Below are 8320 nucleotides of genomic sequence, written 5' to 3'. Positions count from 1 at the left end.
AGTGCAGATGGTTTAAAAACCGGAATGGAGATCTTCAGCGCTGAGATGAGCATAACTTGACAAATCAGTGCTCCATTTCCCCTTCTCCATGGCAGCATGCTCTTCTTTGGCGCTACGTTTGGCCTAGATTACAGGATGGCCAGCAGAGTTGTGGCCCATGTCAGTAATGATAACATCATCTCCTGGGCCTCCAGTACTTTTTGTGGGTGATGGTGGAGTGCTAGTAACTGTCACCAGACTAGCCTGGATTGGAGCTGCCGGTTCAGTATCAGGAACAGCAGTATCAGCTTTAGTTTGTTCATTGATATTCCGGTCTTGAGGGGGTGGCTCATCAAAGGTAGCGTCAGGATGGGGACCCTCCGGTTCATCTGTTTGCTCCTGTTCAAGAACCACCTGGTTTTCAGACGGATTGTTCACCTGAGCTTTTTTGCTGGGTCTGGCTTTGGCTTTGCAAAAAAAAATAAAAGAGGTGAAAATTTAGCATATTACTCAGAATATGTAAAACATTCGAAGAAAGGGTTTGAGTACTTACCCAGCTATAGTTTTGAGAGGAGGGAGTTGGGTTGTTGTTGACTCGCCAGAGGATGAGGGAGGTGTCACTTGATAATTTGAATCGGACGGATTAAGAGGTTTTCTGAAATAACCTGCCTTGGGATAATAATTATCATAAGTGGGGGAGACCTCAGATCGGCGCTTTCGAACCGGGGTATCAGGTAAACTGGCCGAAGTGACCTGTTGGCCGCTGTGCTGGGTTGTCCGGTGAGCTTCATGCTGCTGCGTCTTCAAAATAAATGTTGGATCCAAGTAAGAAAGAGGATGAGAAAAGCTTACTTTCCGGGCCGCTTGACGGGTTTTTTGTGTTGGCATAGAGTCTGAACCGGAGGAAAGGGTAATTACCTCTACATCATCAGCCTGGCTGCCTTCTACATCCTCCTGATAAAGATCATTGTTAATGAGATGCATGAAAAGGGAGCCAAGGGAGTCAAGTTCTACCTCAACTTCCGGTTCCTCTGCATCTTCATCAAGTTCCATGTTGATACGCTCAGCTGTTTTCCGCGTTGAGGTTCGCTTGACGGTTTTGGTTTTGGGATGGGATGGCTTTGCTGCTTTATCTGCGGATTTCTGCTTCCAGAAGGGATCATCACCCTGTTTATACACAAACAGAAGAAGGTTTACAAGTTGAACAATTTAAAGATATCAAAGATAAAAAGGAAGCATAGTGCTTACAGCGGGCGGTTTATTTTGAGTGTAGAAGGGGTTCAAGCCGGTTTGGCGACAGACTGATTCCGATTCATTCAAAATTTTCTTAACGCCTTCAGTGACCTCTTCATCGGTTAAATGAATGTTGATGTGGCGTTGGGGGTCTTCTAATTCACCGGTGTACTCACACATTAAACCAGGGCGGCGGCTTAGTGGCAAGATGCTCCAAGATATCCAGCAATGCACAAAATCAACGCCTGATAAACCGTTGGTCATAAAGTCCCGGAGCTTGGCGAGTTGAGGGGCATATTTGGCCCGTTCCGCAGAACTTAAACATTGCGGCAATGGATGAGTGTTGGAAAGCCGGTGATCACGATAGCCTGGAAGAGGGTTCTCATCTTCAGGAGAGGTATCTATGCAGTAGAACCAAGTCTGGTTCCATTCCTTAGGGTGACTGTGCAGTTTGGCATGAGGGAATTCAACTTCTTTCCGCTTTTGAACAGAGACACCACCAAGTTCAGTGTTGGGACCGTTTACAAATTCTGTACACCGGTTCAGATGAAAAAAGTCCCGGAACAGCTCAGTAGTTGGTTCTTCTTCTAAGTACACTTCACAGAAGACTTGGAAGTTGCATAGATTGGACACCGAGTTGGGTCCGATATCTTGAGGATGGAGTTGGAAATTGGCAAGCACATCTCAGAAAAACTTCGACCCGGGCGGTTTGAAACCATGGCCTATGTGGTCGACAAAGACCACTACCTCACCCTGCCTCGGGGTAGGAGGATTCTCTGTTCCTGGAACTCGCCGTCGAATTTCAGTTTTCTTGGGCAAGGTGCCGATTTTGACCATTCCGTTCAACTGTTCTTCGGTGACCCGGGAAGGAGCCCAGTTGCAAGCGTAAAACTGTTTGGCCATTGTGAAACGAAAAGCTGAAAAAGAAATGTCGGTTTACAAATCATTCATGGTGGTACGCAAGATGCAATGGAATAAAGATATACAGATATGTGAAATTGCGTAAACCGGAGACTGATACAATAATGACAAGGTCATATCAAGGGTATACATGTGTTGTTAAACCGGACTGTTACAATGAATGTAAAGGGGGTTTCCCGGTTTACCAGGGGACTAATGGTATGAGATAGATTGTTTTTACAAGGGTAAACCGCCTACATGGTAAAGAGGATACAGACCCAAGGTAAAATGACTAAGTAAGGAGAAACATATTCCGCAAGAGGGCATGGAAATTTTGAATCTACTGAAGACAAGAAAGCAAAAATATTTTGACCTAACAAGGGTTGGACCCACAACAGTTCGTAATGCTTCAGATTGGTTTTTGAGTACAAAAGGTTTGTTCTGGTAGCGGAAATTAAGTTATTTACGTGCAATATATCAGGTGCGAAGTTTTTAAATCCATAGATGAGGAGGAACAAAGCCGTACTGGAGCCCCGATGAACTTTGATAAACTGTGAAAGAACGAATGAGCCTTCAACAGATCTACAACGGGGGAAAGGGAAAGACTCACAGAGGATGAAGCAACAAAGGAGCACCGCAGTTTTCTGGTACAACCAGGTTGATGCAGCGGTCGGCGGAGGAACGGTGGCGAAGCTCGGTAGCGGCGGCGGCGCTCAGGGATAGAGAGGTCGCAAGGAGGAAGAAGAGGGAAGCGGAGACGAAGGGGATTAAGAGAAGGGCCCGTGGTCTTATTTATAAGGTGAGCCGATAAGTGATAGGTGCGTAAATCGAGGAGCTGGAAATGGATAGTTAATAAGGAAGACGCCTCGAGGGTTAAAATGTTCATTAATGAAGAGCATCTTTGGCTTCAACGGGTAGATCACATCATAACGATTGGCTGCGGATTTAAAGGATGACGTCACGGCGATTTACCAGATTTATACAAAGGTGCCAGAGCAAGAATTTTTCTAAGTATTGGAGATTGATATGAACAGGTTCAAATCAATCTGGGGCCTAATGTTGGGGATATAGTTACTGGAGGTAAACCGGCTAGGCATGGCCGGATTAGCTCCATGAAGATTGAAGCCCATGAAGATGAGAAGATACTGGCGCTTTAAGAAGGCCCAAGGCCCAAAGACGGATTAAACCCTGTAGATGTGAACCGACTTTATCATGTAAACTTGTATTGTAAGTTAGGGGAATAGAGACCGAGCCGGACACCTCTATGATCCGGCCTCGGGACTATGTAAACTGGCAGGCGTCAACCTATGTATATAAAGGGACGACCCGTCCACGGTTTGAGGACAGAAAAATGACAACTCGAGGGCCAGTCAAAGCGGATTCGCTCCCTGGTCATCGAAACCCTAGCAATACCAATCACAACTAGACGTAGGCTTTTACCTTCATCGAAGGGGCCGAACTAGTATAAACTCCCCGTGTCCCCTTGTCCGGTTTAACCCCTTTAAGCTAACTCGTTGTGATGGCTCCACGACTAAGTCCTTTCACAAGGACATCTGCCGTGACAAACCCACGACACTTCCAACTAGCAAAATTAGTACCATCAAAGAAAGGACCTCTATGGTGGTAATTTCCCTCACTAGACGCCATACTCTCCTAGGTTGTGAAACTAAGGCTATGATCACCAAAAGCTATGGAAATCAAAGCAAATGGAGACCAAAGCTCTGATACCACTTGTAGGATCGAAAGTATGTCTAGAGGGGCATGATTAGACTACTTGACCAAATAAAAATCTAGCCCTTTCCCAATTTTAAGTCTTGGCAGATTTTAGCAACTTAGCACAAATTAAGTAATCAACCTACACATGCAATTCTAAGGGTATAGCAGTGAAATGTAAAACAATTGCATATGAAGGTAAAGGGAGGGGTTTGGAGGGAGCAAACACAATGTAGACACGGAGATTTTTGTTGTGGTTCCGATAGGTGGTGCTATCATACATCCACGTTGATGAAGACTTCAACCCACGAAGGGAAATGGTTGCGCGAGTCCACGGAGGGCTCCACCCACGAAAGGTCCATGAAGAAGCAACCTTGTCTATCCCACCATGGCAATCACCCACGAAGGACTTGCCTTACTAGGGTAGATCTTCACGAAGTAGGCGATCTCCTTGCCCGTACAAACTCCTTGGTTCAACTCCACAATCTTGACGGAGGCTCCCAAGTGACACCTAACCAATCTAGGCGACACCACTCTTCAAAAGGTAATAGATGGTGTGTTGATGATGAACTCCTTGCTCTTGTGCTTCAAAGGATAGTCTCCCCAACACTCAGCTCTCTCTCATAGGATTGGATTTGGTAGAAAGATGATTTGAGTGGAAAGTAACTTGGGGAAGGCTAGAGGTCAAGATTTATGTGGTTGGAATGGGATACCTTGACCTCAACACAAGTGTAGGTGGTTCTCTCTCAGAAAATGTATGTTGGAAGTGTAGGCATATTCTGATGGCTCTCTCCATGAATGAAGAGTGGGTGGGGGTATATATAGCCTCCACATAAAATCTAACCATTACACACAAATCACCAAACTCAGTGAGACCGAATTATAGAACTCGGTCATACCGATTTAGTTCAAAATGTGAACGTTAGGATTTTCGGTGGGACCGACATGTCAACTCGGTGGGACCGATTCCATTAGGGTTAAGGCATAACGTAATCTCGGTGAGACCGATTACACAAACTCGGTGGAACCGATTTTGGTAATAGACAAACAGAGAGTTGGTTAGGCAAACTCGGTAGGACCGATTCGCTCATCTCGGTTAGACCGAAACGTTATGAACGGGAAACAGAGACTTAGCATTGCAATCTCGGTGGGACCGATCGCTCATCTCGGTTGGAGAGAAACGTTATGAAGGGAAACAAAGAGTTTGCAATCCCATCTCGGTGAGACCGAGATCCCTATCGGTGAGACTGAAGTGACTAGGGTTTGTGGTAGTGGCTATGTCAAGTGAACTCGGTGGCGCCGGATAGGAAACTTCGGTGGGGCCGAGTTTGACTTTTGGTTTGGGACATATGTGGATATGAGAAAGTAGTTGAGGGTCTTTGGAGCATATCACTAAGCATTTTGAGCAAGAAACTCATTAAGCAACACCTCATCCCCTTTTAATAGTATTGGCTTTTCCTTTGGACTCAATGTGATCTTGGATCACTAAAAGTAAAATGTAGAGTCTTGTGCTTTGAGCTTGAGCCAATCTTTTGCCCTTAGCATTTTGAGGGGTCCACTTTCTAATCCATGCCATGCCAATCATTGAGCTTTCCTAAAATATTTATCTTGAAATAGCAATAGCCCAATGAGCTATATGTCATTAGGAGTTACCAAAACCACCCAGGGATAGTTGCACTTTCAACATGCTCCAGTGCATATAAATTGGTTGGAAAATCAAATCTGTGTCCTTGGGTGCATGCTTAGGTCTCATGCAAGAAATGGGAATGAATTTCAAACACCAGGGCACTGTTGATTGCCGTCAAAACATTGAGATACTTTGTTTTTAAATTCTAGTAAATACAAAACTCGTCTAAAATTCACGAAACTTGGCATTCTATCATGGAATGGCACCCGACATGCTGTGGTACTTTTTGTGTCCATTTTGAGAGAAGGCGCACTCAATAACAGCCAACAAAGGTTTTTTGAAAAAATAGCTGCCATTTTAATATCTCAAACGTTTGTATAATTCAAATCGTGTGCGTTCTGTTAACCATTTACGTGACGCCACATGTCTTTGTTTTAATGGCTATATGAGGTGTCGTGCGGACAGCTGCTTGACTGAACGGGAGGCATGCAAGCGCAGTCTGGTGCGCCGGCTCACCGAGAGGCTCACCGGGAAGCATGCGAGTTGTTCAACACAGGATTTGTGCATTTCTTTAACGCAAACGGTTCAGATTGAATACGGTATGAGCTGTTTAACCGTGCCATGCTTCAGTTAAGCTGTAAAGCGGCAGAAAATAAACCAAAAAATGTATGTGTTGCCACACGCCTCGTGACCGTGCGAGCGGGCGTGAGTTGACGGGACGCATGCGAGCAGTCCGTCGTGCAGGCATACCGGGAGGCGTGCGTGCATGTGTACGTATTGACGGGGAGGCATGCGAGTAGCTATGTGAAATGATGGTAGGAATGGCAGAAGTCCGCCGCGCAGGCTCACCGGGAGGCAAGACAGCTTTTGACCGCAGCCTGCCTTGCTCCCACTGGTCTGTGTTAATTGCGCGCCCGAGCCGCCGGCCATAATAGGCGGCCGCACCCCCGGTCCACAGTGGTCACCAACGTCTGGACTCTGGAGTGTATGACAATGTCGCCGAAGCGCTCCAGCGCGATGCGGGGCTGGTGAAGCACCCGCGCAATGCGTGAAGCTGGGCACAGAGGTTTTCGTCGCCGCCGACGAGGTCTCGCGCGGGCAGCAGCACGACCTTGACTTCGTCGGCGCCGTCGTGCCCCCCCCCAGCCGGAGCCAGAGGTCAACAGCAACTCCGGCAATGACTGCTACTCCGACGGAAAACCGGTTAGTCATATGTATACCCATTTGTGCGGCAAACATATCATGTGTTTTCTGGAATACAAATCCTATGGTTATGTTCTCTCAGTCCATGAAATCAGAGTAATTAAGATCAGTTAGATGCACGTAGTGTATTGATTGTTTGAATGTTACCCGTATAGAGTTAGTGATTAATTGTGTGTTCTGTACAAATGATTTTTGCTAATAATTCGACTAGGGTTAGCTTGTGTGCTAATAATTTGTGGCCAGATCTTGAGAATTGATTTTGTATGTCCTACATATATGTTTGTGCCTTTTTTTCCTGGTCTTAAGAATTGATTTCGAATGTCCTACATGTTAAGCCATTTTTTTCTTTCAGATTGTATGTACACAGATGAGGCTCCGTCCAGCGCCACCGCCGGATGTAGATCGTGGACCCGGCTGTGCGGCCAGAAGCGCCCCCCTGGACCTGAGGAACCAGTAGAATCTCCGGCGGACCGCATTAGCGATCTCCCAGACAAAATCTTTGGGGAGATCATCTCCCTTCTCCCCACCAAGTATGGCTACCGCACACAAGTCCTCGCATCTCGGTGGTGCGCTCTGTGGCGCGTCGCGCCTCTTAATCTCGACTATCGTCGGCTATCTTTCGATGATGATTCTGAACTCCCGGAAGCCATCATCTCCTCCCACCAGGGCTCCGTTCAACGCATCTGCATCCCGGCATGCTACCTGCTGTACATACCCTGCATGGTGGCCGCCTGGCTGACATCCTGTCAATTCGATAAACTCCAGCAGCTTGAGTTCTACCATCACTACACCGATAGGTTACCACCAAGATATGCATCTGTGCCCTCACCACCAATGCCCATCTCATGGTTTTCCTCCTCTCTCCACACCGCCACCTTGACCCGACGCCATCTAGCAGACAATCTGGTACAAATGCTTAGACCGCCACTACTGAAAAAACTTGCGCTTGTGTTGGTTGATCTGTCGGTGGCCTCACTTCACAGCATCATCCACTCTAACTGCCCTGCACTACAGCGTTTGGTGCTTGTTTTTGGACTAGGAATCCATATCCCTTGTCTCAAAATAAAGTCGCCTCACCTTGTAAGCATTGGAATTCATTTTGAAGGACAGGAACTCATCATCGAAGACGCCCCTTCACTTCAAAGGTTGCTCCTTGATTGTTGTTATAAACCTTCACAAATAATTGTGGTCTTTGCGCCTAAACTGGAGACCTTGGGTGCAATTAGTGATCCGTTTGAATGGTTCAATATGGTGTTTTCCTCCACACCTATTGATGTACTATATATTATTCACGTACACTTTTGTAATTTGCATTTTTCATTTGTGCGGATAAGTTAAGTATCATCTTGGAGTACACTTTTAGTGCTAATATTTTGTTCTATGCTCAATGAAGCGCTTGTCCATCCTATCAGTGGTGGTGGATTCTGTCAAGACCATATATATATATATATATATCAGTATGTGGTGTTTTGATCTCAACATCATTATTGTCTTGCTGCAATGCTTTCCATGTCTGGAGAATTTGTATATAAAGGTGATGATTTCACGCACATTGAAAGCCCATATATAATGTACTATAATTAATCGTTCAACTATCACTCTTTCAACATAATCTTTTTTAGACATTAACTGTTTTCAATCTTCATATCTATTTAGGCACTAGCA

The 8320-nt window shown here is 45.8% G+C and overlaps 1 pseudogene; it reads left to right on the top strand.

Annotated features, from left to right (window-relative positions):
* The first annotated feature begins 6496 nt into the window (after positions 1-6496).
* Positions 6497-8046, top strand: LOC147985737 (F-box/FBD/LRR-repeat protein At5g53840-like; annotated as a pseudogene).
* Positions 8047-8320: the final 274 nt, after the last annotated feature.

The sequence above is a fragment of the Triticum urartu genome, chromosome 2A (assembly GCF_056163025.1).
Source record: "Triticum urartu cultivar PI428250 chromosome 2A, HENAU_Tu73, whole genome shotgun sequence".
Lineage (NCBI taxonomy): Eukaryota > Viridiplantae > Streptophyta > Magnoliopsida > Poales > Poaceae > Triticum > Triticum urartu.
Note: the sequence above shows the minus strand (reverse complement) of the source record. Positions and strands in the feature narration are given on the sequence as shown.